This window comes from Anser brachyrhynchus, assembly GCF_964034855.1.
Source record: "Anser brachyrhynchus genome assembly, chromosome: 4".
In the NCBI taxonomy this organism is placed as follows: Eukaryota; Metazoa; Chordata; class Aves; order Anseriformes; family Anatidae; genus Anser; species Anser brachyrhynchus.
Window position 1 is genome coordinate 32,215,336 of NC_137698.1, and position 18,276 is coordinate 32,233,611.

Consider the following 18,276-nt stretch of genomic DNA (forward strand, 5'->3'; position numbering starts at 1 on the left):
TTCCCCACAGTGCTGGGGAAGGCACCTGAGGCAGTGTGAGCTGCTCCCTGCCAGCAGAGACTAGTTTGACACTGCTGCTCCCTGTGCTTGGCAGAGAAGGGATTTTGCTGGACCAAATTCATTCCATTTTGTAAATCCAAAGGTTCCTATAAGATGACAGACTTGTAAAGTTGGAGTAAAATTGGATATGCTTTAGTTATAAGATATATATAATATAATTCAGTCACTGGAGCTCAGTTTGGAGATTACATTTTCTGAAAAAAAAAGGGCTGCTTTTTCCAAAAAGCACTGTTAGGTACTGCACCCAGCGAACAGCCAGGGTGTCAAACAGCAGACAAGAATGTTGGACTAGGCTTACAGCAACCAACGTTTCTAAATGATGCACATTATTTAATCTTGTAGTCTGTTTCCACATGTGTCTCCAAAGACATGCAATTTAATTAGCTAGCCTCCAAGGGGGTTGGAAAAATACTTATAAAATGTTTGCAGATGCTCTTGATCTGGGAGGCAAAACAGAAGGGCAAAGCAGTATTTGCATGGGTTTTGAAGAGAATTACAAGCAGCCTTTTTGTTTGGTTTTAAACTGAAAGCCAAATAACATTACAAAGTATTGAGCTATTCTGGCAGAAAACACAGAAAAATATCTAGTATGTTTGGTGAGTAAAACCTTTACTGACACTGTCTCCTTACAAGTCTTGTACTGTTCTCATTGTTATAATTAAATCTGTTTGAAGTTTGTCAGAAAGAAATGCATTTGAAACCATACGTGGATTATGATAAAGCCTCTGGAGTATCACTGGCTCTGTACAGATAATCATGTAAGGATTCTGGGTTGAATTTTGCATGACCTACCTCATACAGCCTATTAAAGGCAAGGACAACAATTTGGACAGATTTGGCATTGCAGTCATTTTCTTATCTTACTAACACGAATTCTTCACTGGTGAGACATGTACATGTGAAGCTATTCCTGAATTACTTCTCTGTGAGAGAGGTTAATATTAAAAGGCTAATGTTCTCTGTGTATTTCTTTCTAAAACACCTGCATGCTGAGTGACATAAGAGTAGGAAAACTGTCTTTAAGGATCAAATATTAAGCCACCATATCATGTGCAATTTAGACAAGGAAATACAGAGTACTTTGCAGAGACGTTCTTTGTCTTTGAGCTTAATAGTGAAATAAGAAAGAGGTGAAGAAAGCTCAGTTAAGCTTCTCATTAGAAGTTGTGTTTTTTTCTTTCTCTGTTTAATCAAATAAACTCCAACACCTGACTTGCTTAGAGCTGCCAACAGTTATGAGGTGAATATTTCAACATAGTTGGACTATGCTAGATATAAGATATTAAAGCCTAAAGATACACTAACAGATGGAATCTATGAAATTTTATTTAGGTTCAATCTGGTGATGAAAAAATGACAGTGCCAGCTCTCAAATATGAAGCTGGAGTTATCAGTAGAAAAATGCGAATAAGGCTGGCAATTGTCCTACTAGGCTGTACGTGAAGGTCAGAGAGAATCAGCTGTACCAATGAAAATCAAATATGGACCTCGGTCTTTCTTGTAACTCCCATAATCCTGAGTATTGTTGCTCTTCTAGGGTAAGAGCTTTGCTGTGTAAGGCACTACATAGACACGTAAGTAGACAGTTACTGCCCTGAAGAGCTCAGCTGTTTGACCAGATTAAATACATCTTGCATTCTCTTTGATGTGACCTTTCTTCCTTCCGTCATTCTACATGCTTGTGTAATGTACCATCCTGGGGACGAGTCTCTGTGATATTTTTATTTTGAATCAATGTTTAAGTGAAATTTTGCCTTTTGGGTCTTAGGAAAGGATGACTTTCTTAACCAATACATAATGCATAATTTTTTCATGACTCTGCAGCAATAGTGTCACGTTGGCAGAGATACAAAGCTTTTTTTTTTTCTCATTTTTTAAATTATTTTTCTTAATTTAAATATGTGGATAAAAATCAAGGTTCTCCTGAAACAGAAAAAATACCGTTCACTCTCTGCTATGTCTCCTAGTGATAAAGTAAGAGTAAAAGGAATTTGGCAGGAGAACTGGTTTGTTTGCTATTCCAATCTTGCTGCTTTACTAAAAGGGCAGCTGGCATCTTTCAGATGGCATAGTGCTGATAAGTGTCACTTGTCTGCAAGAAGGTGAAACATTTAATTTTAAACATCTCAATTGAAAGCACTTTAAACTTAACTGAATCTCTTATGTGAATACTTTCAAAACAAAGGGGCCACTAGGGAGATGGCTGTGGAAAACACAATTACTCTTACACCAATCTCTCCTGCTTGCTTTTATGTAGTGAGAATTGCATTGTGCCCTTCAGCATATACATATGCTGTCAGCAGCTATGTGTAAAAATGGGGCCTTAAGTTGTAAGCAAGATCTTGGTGTTAGGATTTGTGTTCATTGCTTCATTTCTCTTGCCCACCAGGATCATACACCATCTCTAGTATGATTAACAGGAGGGTTTGCATAGCCTTGTGGTAGATGTGTTGTAAGAACATGCACAGCATTAACTGGTAGCTAGAGATGGGGAGCAGAGTAGGAATACTGATTCAGTAGAATTATGTTGCATGTACATCACGGCATAACTGGGACCCAAGGGATGAATTAAATACTGGAATATACACCCTGAGATCTGTCTCCTGAAGTTTAAGTACCAGTGAAATCAGAAAGAACCGATTTCTTATACCAAGAGCCCAGTTTAACTCCTATCTAATTTCATATTCTGAAGATACACTATATTAAGAATGTAAGCATTTTTAGCGTTAAATGTTATCAAAGATTTTAAGAGATTAAAATAACTCGACTAGAGGCTGTGAAATGAAGTTCTGAGCAGCATAAGTTACTGTTGACTATTGCTAACCTTTGAGAAATCTGAAAAGGCACAACCTTTTTTGCACATTCTTCTGTCTTCATGTACCAACTAAGGTTTTGTCTGAGTGTTAGCCCACAAAGTCTCTGTTAAGTGAATATTTGAATGAAATTTAATTGTTTAAAATAGTATTGTGGAAACTTCTCAATCTGCTGAAAGATTATAAAACACAGTTCTACCCACCCCACCCACCCTACCATTTCAATCTAATTCCAGCCTGCCTATACCTTGAGGGTTGTCTTATACCCTGAGGATTGTCTTCCTCTGGAGAACATAAACTTCAGGGTACACGTCAACAGGACAATAAAAAAGAAAAGAAAAAAAAAAGCATTAAGTAAGCATTAAATATGCTTGCTCATGACAGTTTCTCCACAAAGAAATGCACTGCCCTGAAGCATGATCCAGGAACTTGAAGCACAGTAGCTATACTCTCTGTCTCAGTAAAGCTAAACAGCCTTTGCTTAGTTGCATGTAGCAGTTCTGCTCTCACTGTCAGGGCTGGTACCAGGGTCTCAGGGCCATTCTCCGTTATAAGATGAGACACATATACATGAGGCCTTCCACCAGAGATCAAGTCTTTGACTTTAACTTCAAAATTACTAACAATGACATTGCAAACTCTAGCACTGTGTAAAAATGTTGGAATTCATGGGTAAATTTATAAGTAGGGAGTATTACTCCCAGACTTAAAAAATAATAATCACTCATTTATTCACAAACTACTCCTCAGTTTACTAAATGCAAATAACTAGCTACTGAAATGCCCAGTGCTGTGCACAAATTAAATTGCCAGTCTATATGCGCTAATACACGAATGATTGCAATCAGTAGCTGTCTGCTGCAACAGACACTCTAGACAAAATACATAGGAATTCTCCTAAAGAGATGTTAATGTGGCTATTGCATTTATCTTCCAAAAGATCTTAAGTAATGATTCTCCTTTTCTTGAAGTATTTCTTGTATTAACCTTGAATATCTGCTAGAAGCAGAAAATACAGATATCTACTGTCTATCAAGCCTACCACTTGCATGCAGATCAGCCTCTGAGATTATTAAGGCGCCTTCTAGTCTTAAAGTTGATTTTTCAGGAGTCTGTCTGGCTGAGCTTAAAATTAAATCTTTTCCTTATTCAAGTGCTTGTAACATACATGAAAAAATGGAACAAATGAAATGGAAATTCTGCTAGGTGTGCATGGTAATAATTAGCTGTTCTCTGGGTATCCTCATTGAGCAGTACAGTCCTCAACCACAGCCATCCACTATGAATGTGAAACCAGAAAAGCCTTTTTAGGAAGCTTAAAACAGGGTAGTATCAATAGAAATAAGTGGATGGTGAAATATCCACACTCTGCATATTATTGGGCAATGACCTTTCACACAGTTCTGTCCTACCATAGAGCATACATCTCCTTCAATACAGGACTTCTTCCCTTGAGCACATCATCCTGACAGCCTGGTGGTTGAGGTGAGCATCAGTGGGCCTTTCTGCAGCCCAAAGATGAGCACTCCCTGGTTATCTTCTGATGGTAATCATCAGTCAGGTCAAGCCATTTCTGTGCTACAGCTGCTGATTTATACTCAAATCCATGATACAGTTCATTTTATTGCTGTATTGCTGTACCTCTTTTGCTTAAGCAAAGCCTCTGTGTTAACATCTCTGCATAGCATCTTTGCAGCCTCAGTGAGGAAATGCCAGTAGCACACTGAGTCCTTAAGCAAAATCCATGTTGTGGTGCTTGCCTCTTTTCCACCCTTCTTCTTCCTCCCTCCCTCCTACCCTTCTCTCCCTCTTGCTCAGCTTGATGCTTGATTCCCCAAACAATATGGTGGCTTTGTATGCTTTTGCTAAGTCCCTAAAGTGCCACTGGTGAGTTCAAAAGCATGTTCCAATTTATTTTCTCTGTCTTTACTTATTCTTGACCATCAAGAGTATTTAGAAAAGCATGCCATGCCCTTTTCCATATCAATTATCTTAAATTATCTGAAAGCCCCATTATATCAAGTTTTACCCTGGTTCGTGTTCTGAGATTCCCAGATGGTGTTAAACATCCAGATTCTATTCTTTTTTAGTGGATGTTTAAGAAACTCCAGTGGAGACAATAATATTATCTATGGTGGAGACAAATAAGGTCTCTATGGTGGAGATGATATGGGAAAGCTGATGTTGAAGGTGATTATGTCCTCTTCCTCCAGAACATCAACAAAAGTGTTTCCTGAGAAACCATGACTGCTGTCTTACATGTTGAAAACTCATATGTTGAAGCTGATAATATCAAAACTGAGCTACTGTAAGATCTTCTTCCTTAACTGTACATCTTCTTAACCCTCATTAATAGCTAATGCATGACATTCCTGAATATAGAAAAATTGTAACAATGCTTTTAAAGCCAGAATGAAAATCTTTCAGAAGAAGTTTTCTTGAGATTGCAGCAGATAATTACAGATGTTAGACTGTTGCTACCATCATGGGTTCCCCCAGAAATGCTGTAAATCAGCACAGCCTCATTGATTGGAGAGGAAACAGACTGCTGTTAAGTCATCTGCTTTTTTTGCCAAATAACTTTAGAAATCAGGAGATAAGAAGAGAATATGCAAAATAAAGAAACTTCTCCTGCAAGGTATTGATTAACCCCTTTATGTCCCTCATATTCCCTATTGACTTCAGCCCCTATCAATGACAGGACAAAGTCAATGGGCACTCTTCACAAAAGGCAGAGTTTTAGTATCACAAAATTTAAGCCAGGTTCCTATTGAAGTCCTTCAGGTTTTAGCTTGTTTTATGGCATCATAGCAAGGAAATATCTCTCATGTAAACATCAATATAGATATAAAAAATCCTCGTGGATTTCAGTTTACACTTTAAAATCTCTCCCATTTTGTAATTATGGCGCTACTTGGGGGCTTTCTTTGGGGAAGAAACAAGAGAAAAGGACTGTTGTTCTCATTCCCAGGAGTGATCAGAGCACCACTTCCCCTCGTCGGTGTGGCAGGGGGATGGCTTTTGGTTGAGGAAGGCCAAGTCTGATTTCCCTCTTGGATATACAAACTTTGTTTTTTGAATGGCTCAAAACCGAGCTATCAGAGCACCAGCTCCCATCTAGGGCTTGGGTTTAATGACTTTGCCACACTCTTTGGCCCAGAAGGTCTGGGAGCGTGGGACAAGTTCAAGACCTGAAATTGAACCCCTTCTGGGAAAGTGCATTGTGCTAACTGAGGGAGACTCCTGGGACAATTCACTTTAAATAGCATTTGTTTCTAAGTGCGATAGTTCATGTGAAAATGCATGCAGCACTAGCTCTTACAAATGTTTCACCTCAGTTTATACTCTGTATAAAGAACATTCTCAAGCAGTTGCTGGATTTGCAGGATGTGGACAGGAAGGATAAGGAAGGAGCAAAAGTTCAGCTGTTATAATATGTAGGTAGCAAAGCTCAATTTTCATTGTCTCCCAGTGCTGCCTCTCTCATTCAGTGCTGCATAGGGGAATACATGGGAGAAAGCAAGGCTGCAGCTTCCCAGAACACCGCAACTGAAGCTTGCCAGACACATGGTGACCATCAGAAGGTTGTAATGATTAGTCTGGCTGTATAAATAAACATGGCTGAATTGTTTGATCTGTGTGACTCTGCTGCATGGAACATCCCTAGGTCAGTGCTGCATGGAAAATAAAGAGCAAGAGATTGAAATGAAAACTCTCACATATTGCAAAAGATAGGTCTATTTGACTATACAAGGCAGAAAGAGTACAAAGAGCATCTCCTCAAAGGGTTAAGCTGAATCGGAGAGTTGCACTTTATGTGCTATGCTGGGCTGTTATGCAGCGTTCACGGTGAGGATAACAGAGTAAATGCTAAGGTCAGTCCTTGTGGAGCTCTGTGAGGGAGACCTGCCTCTTGCATTGTTCTCAGCAGTGAGTGTGACAACAGAGGAGGTGAGCAGGAGAGTCACTGGGAATTAAATACATTGGTTGGTCTTCTTTCTCTTCTCTCATTTTTTTTTCCCCACAGCTTGAACTTATTTTGCAAGTGAGTCTCGCTCAGCTGAAGTGTGTTCACAGCCATTCTATCCTCTTTCAGGAGTGTTGCTCATTTAGGGATAGCATCCCTCAGACCTGTAAGCCCTTGTGTCTTGGTATCAAGTATCTGTTCCTGCAGCATGCAAATGTGCAACAAAGACAGAAGCAGCCTTGTACCTTTTTGGAAGAGACACTGAAATCCTGAACCTTGAACAATGTTCTGTTCTCTATAACTATCATTTTAATGAAGGACAGTCCCAGTGCAGGCTTTGTTTTGCTCTCGTAATTTATGGTCAATGGGCACATTCAAAACTGCTCCAAGGATTACAGTGAGGCTACCCAAGGGACTCCACAGAAACTGATTTGTGTGCTGAAAGCAGTAAAGCAAGAGTAGTCTGGGGCTGAGTTTACTTGTGATGGTGCAGATCCATAGTGACACAGTCCTGCTCCTTCCAGGACAGAAGCCAGTATCACAGAATGCATTAGATTACTGAAAGCTACTTTGGATTAGGACAAAGAGACTGCCCAAGCAGAACAACAGACAATACTGTTCCTGGAATGTGTGCTAACTGGCATGAACCATGCTGAAAAGTCTCTGTGTAGTACCACATTTTATTACAGAGATGCACTTTTTGTGCTATATAAATGAACCAACTTGTTCAGAGCTAAGCTTGTGTACTTACAAGACATTCCATTGCAAATCTGGCATATGCCCTGCATCACCCTTTCAGACTACCTGGTAGTATATTTGAGGCCGTTATTCTGTAGAAGCTTATAGAAGGAGACCATAGTTTCTCCTGTTCTGGAGGATGAAGATTTCAAACCTGCATCTCCTTTCATTTCCCTATCATATGAGGTAGCCTCAGCAATAGGCAGCATGGAGACAGACGTATTTCAACAAAGGAAACCATAGCAACAATATCTACAGTAAGACTAGAAATATTTCTTTAATGAAAGATATGAAATAATATTCTGAATATTTACTGCAAGTTGCTCAATGTCAGGTTCAAGCCATCTCCCCTCTGGCTTACTGTTTTTTATAGCAAAATAGTGGAAACATCGCTGCCCCATTTAAAATCTTCCTTCTGGAAGAAGACTGCATCTTGTATGGCTGCAAACATATTGCTGGATTTATTTTGAATGCAATGAGAAAGCCTTCACTGCACAGACCTTGTTTTATGACTAGCTATTTAGGATATCTTCTTGCTAGCTCTATGGTATAATTTTCTGTGTAGATCTTCATGACATAAGGTAGTGTCTAAACAGATGCCTGGAAAGGGTACAAGAAAGACAAATACCAAGTCCTGATAACCCAGAAAGGGTGGTGCGCTATACCAGCTCCAAAGTTTCCTGTGATGATGGCTCCCAAGTCTCATTTAGGGAAAGTGCATGAGATCTACATGACACACTGCATTTTCTTTTATACACCTGTCGTGTGGCACAACATAACAGTACAATTCGTTGAGGTTGTCAGTGGGATTTCCTGTCCTGTGTGGGACAGACTTTCCTTTTGCTATGCCACACACATCCACGAAGTTCATACAGTATGTCTAATGCAGCTGCAGAATGCTGGCCATGGTGGTGAAAAAGGAAGGGTATTGAGGCAGTCTCCTGATATGAGGTAATCTCCTGATACTGGAATATTATGAGACTGGTGCTCTAGTTTGAGACTCCCAACACTGACAGAAGTTGAAAAATAGGCTGTTAATTTTGCTAGTTAATCTCAGTGGTTTCAACATCATTCTGCACAAATAATCCATGTGGCACAGCTTCTTGTTTGTGTTACATTACGTGTAATTTTTGCCCATTATGTGCATGGGCTTATTGTAAAACCAATAAATTGTCAACAGCAACTTCTCTGAGAAAGTTAAAGATTGTTTATTTCGTTTTTTAAAAATTCCCCTTTTAGTATTGCACTATGTTGTATATTGTTTTTGCCATCATGCACACACATTACTAATGTTGTGATCAATAATTAACAAGGCTCTTTGTTGTTCATTAACCAGCCCTTTCAAGTTCCCAGATAAATAGAAACAAAGACATTTTCGGGCTGTTTCATTCCAGGCACCTTTTGTGTGTGTGTTCTTATGGTAACACGTATATGGACAGATTGATAAAGGCCAAAATTTCATATGAAAGCACTTATTAGTCCACTGCTTTGAACTGTACCATTACAGGAAAACCTTACCTTCAACTTTTCCACACTTCTAGGATTAAAGTTAACACAGTCTTTGTTTTTTGCCATAGCATCCTTTCTAATTTGCTGCAGTCACCAGAAGCCAATGCTACCTATATGATCATGACAGCCCTAAACTATACTTACGCTTTGCACTGTTCAAAAGCAAACATGAATACATTACTAATCAACAGTTGCAAAGCAGCAGTAAAAGTGTTTGTATCTGCAGAAATAAAACTGTAAGCCAGTTGTTTGCTTTAGGTTTTCATATAGCATATCTTTTATGAAATTTACCTGTATAAAGATTTAGAACTGTATAAAATAATGAGCACAAAATCAACATGTTTGCCTGGGGAAATCTGCCTTATCAAATGTTACTTAACACAGATGGTACTGACTCACTTAACTCTGATGGTCAGTTCCTTAAATGAAGGAAACAGCACAAGCATAGTAAGAATGATATAGCTGTTAATAAAGTTAGCAACTTCACATATAAACTTTAAATCCTCTTAGATAACTAAAATGCCAGTGAACTCTGGTCCTCAGGCTAGATGTAGCAATAAGATTTAACAGACTCTAAGCATGCAAAATGTTTTATATAATCTGCAAATTTTAAAAATGATTGATAGGTTTTGAGGAGAGACACACCATTCCTGAAGTCTAAACTTTTTTTCCAGCAATTACCACTGGGAAGGGATGACTAATTACAGTACTCAGTATGCTGTACAATATACGTAGCAGGCAAATAAACTTTAGAGTTTTGATTTAGGTGTTCTCCATTTAGTAGAAGTAGCTAATCTATTTTTGGATAGAGACCTATGTGCCTGAAGGCTGTAGGCTGATGAAAGTCTTCATACTGTGCTTAGTAGAATCAAAACATTTTCTGATGCTGCTGTAAGTCAAAGTCAAAGCTTTTGAATTCAATACAATATGTACAATTACTCAAAGTGCAATTACATTATTATTATTAAAATTGCCATCACTTTAGTTCAGCACTTCAAATAGTTGGCATGCAAAACAGTGTATGGATGTTCTCATAACCCAAAAGATATGTAACTTTCAGCAGTGGCTGAACATGGCAAGACTACAGAGATTTCTATTGCCTTCATATTTTCCTCCTCTTAAGCCATCACCTCTTTCTCAAGAATATTGATCATATGAAAAATAGTTTTAGAAGTCTGTTCTATACTCATAATTAATTTTGTCCTTATCTCAAATTGAATTACAGTGTGCAGTATTAAAAAAAAAAATCATAAAATCATAGAATGGTTTGGGTTGGAAGGGACCTTAAAGACCATTTGGTTCCAACCCCTCCTGCCATGGGCAGGGACACCTCCCACCAGACCAGGTTGCTCAAAGCCCCATCCAGCCTGGCCTTGAACACCTCCAGGGATGGAGCATCCACAGCTTCTCTGGGCAACCTGTGCCAGTGCCTCACCACCCTCATAGTAGAGGACTTCTTCTGAATATCTGATCTAAATCTACCCTCTTTTAGATTAAGGCCATTACGCCTTGTTCTATCACTACAGTCCCTGACCAAGAGTCCCTCCCCAGCCTTCCTGTAGGCCCCCGTTAGGCACTGGAAGGCTGCAATAAGGTTTCCTCAGAGCCTTCTCTTCTCCAGGTTGAACAACCCAAATTCCCTCAGCCTGTCTTCATAGGAGAGGTACTCCAGCCCTCTGATCATCCTTGCAACTCTTCTCTGGAGTCATTCTTATTTTGGAGAATATTATATATTATATATTAAATTAAAATATTATACTATTTTTTTTCTTTTTTTTTTTTCCCTCTCATTACTTGAATCAGTAATTCAATGTTTATGCTAACTGGCAATACATTAAGTTCAATTCCTCATCTCCAGTCTGTTATACCTATGGCAGTACTTGGTAAGTGACTTCCCTGTGTTTATTTTAACACGTGAGTTTTCTCATCCCTGAGTGAGCAAGAAGCCCGGTGGGTGCTTGTCTTCTGGCTGAGGCCAACCCTCCCACAAAGAGCCCTTTCAATGCATACTGATCCTGGGTCTTCAGATGGTATTCAAAAGCACTTTTTTTTTTTTTTTTTTTTCAGCAGCAACCTTAGGAAGGCTTCAAAACCTACAGTGAACAGGCCAATGGTTTTGAAGTGTGTCATAGCCTGAAACCTGTAGTTATTTTTATAATTTTGTTCTGGTGGCCTTCTGCATTTTCAGATTTAAAACCACCTTCAGATACTAAAAATAAATAAATCTGAATAAACAGTTTCTGAGATGTCTTGGAGAAAATATGGTGAGATAAACTCATTTTAGAAGGTGTAGGATGAGAAAGGATGGGAAAAGAACCTGAAATGCCATTGTGAGTTCTATGCTTCAACTGCAAATGAGAACAGCTTACAATAGATATCGCTGCTTCAGAAACGAGCTTTATACTGACAGCAGCAAATGATGCTTAACATGCTAGGCTATAAAGACTAAAGAACATTTGTCTTCTTCTGTAAGGACCATTTATCTGCTTGTGTTTTTGCAGATGAACTGGTTGTCTTTTATCATTCATTTGCTCTCCTGCACTACCTACCTGCAAATTCCATTTATGTTTCTGAATGCTGAGAAGAATGTGCAATTACCTACCAAATTGAGTGTTTCATAAAACAGCTTCAAGTTCTGTGCACTGATAATTATTTAAACTCCATCTGTAAGAACTTTTTGGTGATTTCCTAGGAATGTCTTTGGTTTTCACTACTTGCTAAATCTTTCTATTTACTTTATTGAAAAAAAAAAAAAAGTATGTTGATAATGAGTTTAAGATTCAAGTGTATTCTTTTAAAAGATGCCTACTGAATTCTGCCTGTTACAGTTCAGACAGTACAGAATTCAAAGCCACTCCAGTATAATCTATAAATCATACTCTTTTCATTGGTTTGTTGATATTTCCAACAACTGCTGCAGTTAAGTGATGAGTGATAGATGAAGCATTCTCCACATGATCTGGTCCTGTAGTGTTGCACAGTGTTGCAGTGTGATGTGAAATGGCTTCTAAGGTCTACCACAGGGGCATCAGTGACTGCTGCCTGGATGGCACCTGCTCTGTAGAAGTGCTCAAGATGAAGAAGTAAGGGTAACACTTCTAAGTATGGGCGGAAATTTCCACCACAACAAAATAAAAAATAATAACGGAACGGATGCTGTAAAGTCCTATAAGCACATCTGAAATCCCACTTTTTGTGTGCGTGCAGAGACAATGAGGTACAGACTCAATTAAAATGGTTATCTCTGGTCCTAGTACTGAAAACAGTGCAAGGAAGTGTTACTGCAGCAGGATGTCCCTATTCACAATGCTCAGGAAAAAAAAATTACATTAAAGGCAGAATCTGCAGAATTCTCAGAGCACCAATGAAAAGCTTAGAGAAGATGTAGCAATTATTGCAGTTGTTGTTGGAGCAAGGGAGTATATCCCAGGGATATTTACGTATTAACAAAGGAAAAGCAAGTCTCTTACTCTTTTGAAGAATTCTTGCAGTTGCATTTTTCTTGTTGTTTTCTATCCAGCCTTCCTATGCATAAATGTGACATCAGTTTTCCCTTCTCTTTTGTGGGTTTTCAACTTCATTAAAAGTCTGGAATTTTAATCATAATCAACAGAGAATGAATTCATCAAGTTATAATTTTTCTTCTTTCCTTCCCAACTCCCCAGAAAGATATTCAGCAGCACAAGAAATTCATTATTGAAAGCTTTTTTGCCTCTGAAATATTTACTCTAGAGAAGAGTGAGAAAGAGCATATTTTCCTACAAAGAATTTAGTTTGTATAAAGAATGACTTCCGAGTTTTCCTCCTTTCTGTTTTGTCTCCCTTTGTTAGGCATACTCTGTTATATTTCAAAGAATATTTATGCTGTGGTGTTAAAAATCTGTGGCACTCTTTGAAAATGTACAAACCATGCTTAGTGGTTTTCCTGGCTGTAACAATATAAAATAAACATCATTTCCTTCAGCAGAAAAATACAACTTCATAGCAGACACCCAAATCAGAGGGTTGGATAAACTTCCAAATTCTCCCAGAACTCAGAAGAGATTGTTAGTTACGTTTTCACTGAAGTATCTTTTCTTATAAACCATTCCAACAGACATCATGTATTCAAGAAAATATTGGACCCAAGCACATCTCTTTTCAAGTCAATCTTACTGTGATCAAAAAAAGTGGGAATAGGCCTCTTTCAAGTTATGGTTTCAAGACTCAGCAGCTGTAAAATTATTTATGAGAAGGTGAGAATATGGAAACTGGGAGCCTGTACAATCCATACCTTGAATTTGTCATGTGGCTTGGTCCTGCAGCACTAGGCCCTGGGTCCCCTGACCCTGCATGTGCTGCTCCTCGTGTTCTAGGGCATAATTCTAACTTTTTGTAGTTTTTGTTTTATTTTATTTTTTTTCACTTCCATGTTTGTAATATGACTGCTCAGTCCATCACACTAATATTTTTCTATCATGAAACTGAGTGCGTGTATATATATACATATATAGATATATATTAGGAGGACATATAAAGGTACAAAACCTTCTGTGGTGGTGTTCGGTGGATTTGTTTTGGTTTCAAGAAAGCTAGCTGGTTTATTAATAAAAATAATAATAACAATAAAAACATTGTAATATTTATGTAGTGTGGAAGAGCCAAGAACAGGGCTCATAGTGAAGTCGGTAGCTAAGCTGCTTGACCATCTATATATATACGTTATGCATGCTTGATTCCCCCCCAATCATTCTTGTAGTCATTTCCAGCAATAGGGATATAAGCCTCAGTCTTTACTGATGGTATGTGCAGATAGTTCTATCAACTAGCAGAGCTCTGTTGATAAGCCTGCCTAAGGTTTAAATACATTTTACAAGTCTCAGCTACTCCCCCCGCCCCCATCCCCCCCCCTTTTTTTTTTTAAAAAAAAAAGGAGGATGTTTTCAGTAGTTATGTTTCTGACTATGGGAAAAGAAGTAAGAAGAAATATTTTTTTGCCTCAGAATATTGATAATGCATTTTTTTGTCCTTTAAGTTATTCACTGTCCATATGTTTTTAGAGCACAGTGTGTTTGGACAGCCTACAAATTTCACAAGGATCATTTTGTTATTAATCATAAATTCCTGTCACTTCATATTACACATGCACTCTTAATCCACTTATAAAAGCTACCAGATTTTTTCCTTTAGTCAGTTGTTTCTTTGGCACAGCTTTCCTATTATGGTGAACAATCAGCATTTGAACTATAAGTTAAAGTTTAGATTGACCTGGCTCCATTGGGTAATTCTTTCCTTTATTCATACGAAGCTCTTTTTTTTTTTTTTTTTTCCAGGGCATTATTATTGGTTTTTCAATTTCAGTATAGTTTAAAGAGTGTTTGCATTGGATACATTTAAATCCTCTAAGTTGAAAACTTTCAAAAGGTGTTTGGCTTCTGGCGTACTTGTGTGGACTAGTAAGTGGGTGACATGCTCAAATTATCTTAGATATCTGGGTCAGCTGTTCTCAAGGATTTACTTACATTAGGATGTAATTGTAATGTACTGTAGTACATTTCCAAATGTTTTTAGTAACTGTGCTAGCTGTAGTGTAAATAGCTCTCTGGGACTTGTCTACTGGGTTAGTCAGAGTTGCTAATGTGCAAAATGAATGTCTTTGCGAAACAGTATGCATCAGACTATGATTTTTGCACATCTGTGGCTTGACCCTGAGTATCTGTGCATCTTATGCTTCTCCCTCGCATTCTAGTGGACATCATGCTCTGCCATTAGCAGAAGCCATGGAATACTGTTCTAATGCTTTAGAAACACTTTGTGGTTGTCCTATCTATTTCTGTCCATGGGATGTAATCCTTCCCAGTAATTCAAAAGAATTGGCAGTTCACAAGTGTCTTGGGTGGCAGTTCATACGTATATATGCCTGTGTGTGTGTGTGTGTGAAGATTTGGATTCTGCAAAGTGCTAGGAAAATAAATAGAGAAATTAAAACTTGCTTTATTAAGCTATGCTGATGAGACAAAACCCACTTTGGCTGTGTATCCCAACTCACTCTCTATTCCTAACCCAAATCTTTGCTATTTGAATGATACAGAAGTAAAGACATCAGAGGACTGGTGGAGGAAGTTATCCTATGTGTTATCCTATGTTATTTAACAAAGAACGAATAGTTTCTGCTTCTCCTCCTCAACTTTTCCATAAGTCTCTAATAGAAAACAGCAGTGGGGTTTCTGAGCCTTTGCTTTTCCTTGACTCTCGCATGTTATTTTTGAGATAATTCAGACTGAGTCAGTTACCCTGTTGTAAAGCCTGAGAAACTGCACTGACTGCACTAACTGTGCTTGGGCGGGTGTAACTGTAGAAGGAGAATTTGGCAGCATGGCTGAGAACAGGAACCAGCAAATAGGACTGCATATAACTTGGGTAACAGGGAAAAAGGAGAGACGTGCAAACCCACTCCAGCCTGATGCTTTGACCACTAGTTCATCCCCTTGAACTAGAGTTTTAATACTATATATAGCAAAACAAAGCAAATGCAAGCTGACAAGCCCATTGGCACCTTGATACCATGGTACAACTAATTTCTGTTCAGCTGGAGAATTGTCCCTACCCCTGCCTGTAAAGTTCATATCTTAGCTGTAGTATTATTAACCACTCTTTCCTCAAATAGATGATATTTCTGAGCATGCTATTTCCACTCCTAATCAGCCAACACTGGAGTGTGTGAATCTGGGAATTTGCCACTGGCAGTGGTGATTGCCTGCATTCAAAGAGATCCTGAGGAGTAATGCCAGGTTCTTTTCCCTATCATTTTGTCATCTCCAAAGAATTGGTGGCATTCAACTTTCCTCTTTCTACATTCTTCCCACTAAGTCTCCAACCAGCATTGTTGTATTACTGATCACCACATCCAGACCTCTGTTTATCCCAGGGTTCTGGGAGATTTTTAGTATAAACTTGGATCTGTTCCCATGTGAGCAGTGCAATGATTCTCAGTGACGCAGGTAAAGAACACACTATTATTTGTACCAAATAATTGATTTCTGGAGAGTGAATCGGATCCTCTTATAAGCCTCTATAAATAAAAAGTTTTGCTCTTCCCCACCCCAGCCCCAGAAACTAAAAACATTGCACATTACCATTAGTTTGTAGGAAAAAAAAAAAAAAGATAGAGAAAACATTTTAAAAGATAGGGAAACGCATTTTTTACCCTAAAGTAAAAAACTGAAATAACTCTCTTTAACATAATAAGATTTTAGAAATCTCCTTGCAAAAGATTACAAAATCACTCTAAATTAAGTGCATTATTCATCCTGATGTCTTCACTATTCTTTCTGTGGCTATAGAGCCTGCAAGAAAAAGGACCAAATATGAAGCACAGCGTGTCTGGAAAAAGAAGCTTTAAAATAGCACTTGGCATTTTCCAGTTTATTGCACTGAATGTTAATACACATTGGGAATTCATAAACACAGAGAAATGATTTAGATTTCCCTTCCCTTATAACAAACACAGCAGGACAGAGAAGTGCAAAACCTGATATTATGGTGTTTACAGCTGGGATCCAATTATGTGAATACTATTTTAATCTCAGCTAGTGTCTTGCTTATACACTAGATTGTACCTTATTCAGCCTACTAGGAAAGGTTGAGTGAAGAACATACAGGACAGCTTTAGTTTAGCAAATTCAGTTACTAGTATGCACGGCCGCGTGCACGGAAGTTACTTAAAGGAGTTAAATCCATGGACCCACAAGCTGGCATGTGACTGCCCAGTGTGTTCCTGTTTCTGTCGTGCCCCCTAGCCCAGTTCTGGTCAATGCCAATTAGTGCTCTTCCTGGGAATAGCCTGGGGGCAGCAAAGGCCAGCAAAGGCTCCCAGTTGGTGCTGTAGTCCTGGTCTCTCTATTTTGGGAAATGAAGAGAGCATGGCTGCAAGGACATGAGCTATGCTCTGACACTCACCCCCAGGGCCCACAAGCAGGCACGGCTTGTTCTAGTTACTCATATAGGCATAGCCCACTTAAATCGTACCGTTTTAGCTACATGAGCAATTCCACGGGGCTTCTGGTGGGCTCCCTTCAAATCCAGCTCCCTTCAGATCCCTCACATGCTGTAGCCCCCTGCTCTGGTATCTGGATTACAGCTCGCTCAACTCCAGCAAGATGTGTCCTGTGGCCCATACAGTCACAGCACAGCCCGTAGCTGCAGGCAGTGAAATAACCACCCACTGGTGAGGCTGCTGGCTATGTTAGGAGCTGTATTCTGAGGGGATTAAAGGGGGAAAGGTGCTAAAGCACACTCTGCCTTTCTTTTGAACTGGCATCCTCATTTTCAATAGAAAGGAGGTGTGATTGATGTACTCTCTCTATATTCGACAGTGCTAATCTCCACGTTGCCTCGCTCTGCCAAAGCTGCCATGGTGCCATCACCTTGGTGGCACTTGTCAGTGAAATGCAAAAGCTCTCTTAAGAGAAAATTCAATATATGTGCACACACACACACATGAATTCATCGATAACTCCTTAGTCATTTTGGTTCCCTTTCTGCTCCAGGGTTAGATAAGTAACACTCCCTTTTTTCAGTTTTATTTATGCTTTTTAAATGTCACCCAAAAAAATGTTGAAGCTGTTTATTTGTCATGAAATTATTTGCCTATCAGCTTCCTTGTCTTTTGGTTTGGTCTAGAATTTTGGAAAAGAAAAAAAAAAAAGAAAAAAAAAGAAAAAAAAGATTTTTTTGACTAACTAAAAATTGTACATTTGCCTAATGGAAAAAAAAAATCCATCTGAATGCAGTGAGATTATTTCATGTGATTCTAGCTAAATTAAAGAACCTGAAAGACATCTCTGGCAGATGGGATGCAAAGTTAGAACACAAAGGGAAGCCAACCCTCATTCAAAGCAAAAATATTCTCTGTTATCCCTCTGGCAGGTTACATGCTATCTAGTCATGTGAGTGAAATTCCTAAGTGATAGAGTTACCCCACTTCCATTTCACAGACTGACCAGCACAGAAATACCTTTTTAGCCTCGCTTCAATTACGTATCTTCAACCAAGGCTTCACGGCAATGCAAAGTACTTGCACAAATTTTGTTATATATCTCTAACATTTTTGCTGTCCATGGCAGAATATTATGAAAATGCTGATTACATCCATGGGACATTATGCAGTGCCATCCAAAAGGATCCAGTCCTGGAAGCTCTGGACATCAT

General features: G+C 38.8%; 1 long non-coding RNA gene across 2 annotated transcripts in view; it reads left to right on the forward strand.

Moving 5' to 3' along the window:
• Positions 1-361: 361 nt before the first annotated feature.
• Positions 362-18,276, forward strand: part of LOC308194758 — a 28,490-nt gene continuing 10,575 nt past the window's right edge. The window contains exons 1-2 of one of the 2 annotated variants that reach the window (XR_013950839.1): positions 362-656; positions 1,598-1,634. This is a non-coding gene — a long non-coding RNA (uncharacterized lncRNA). The remainder of the gene's footprint in view (positions 657-1,597; positions 1,635-18,276) is intronic. The other variant, XR_013950840.1, reaches the window with a different exon arrangement.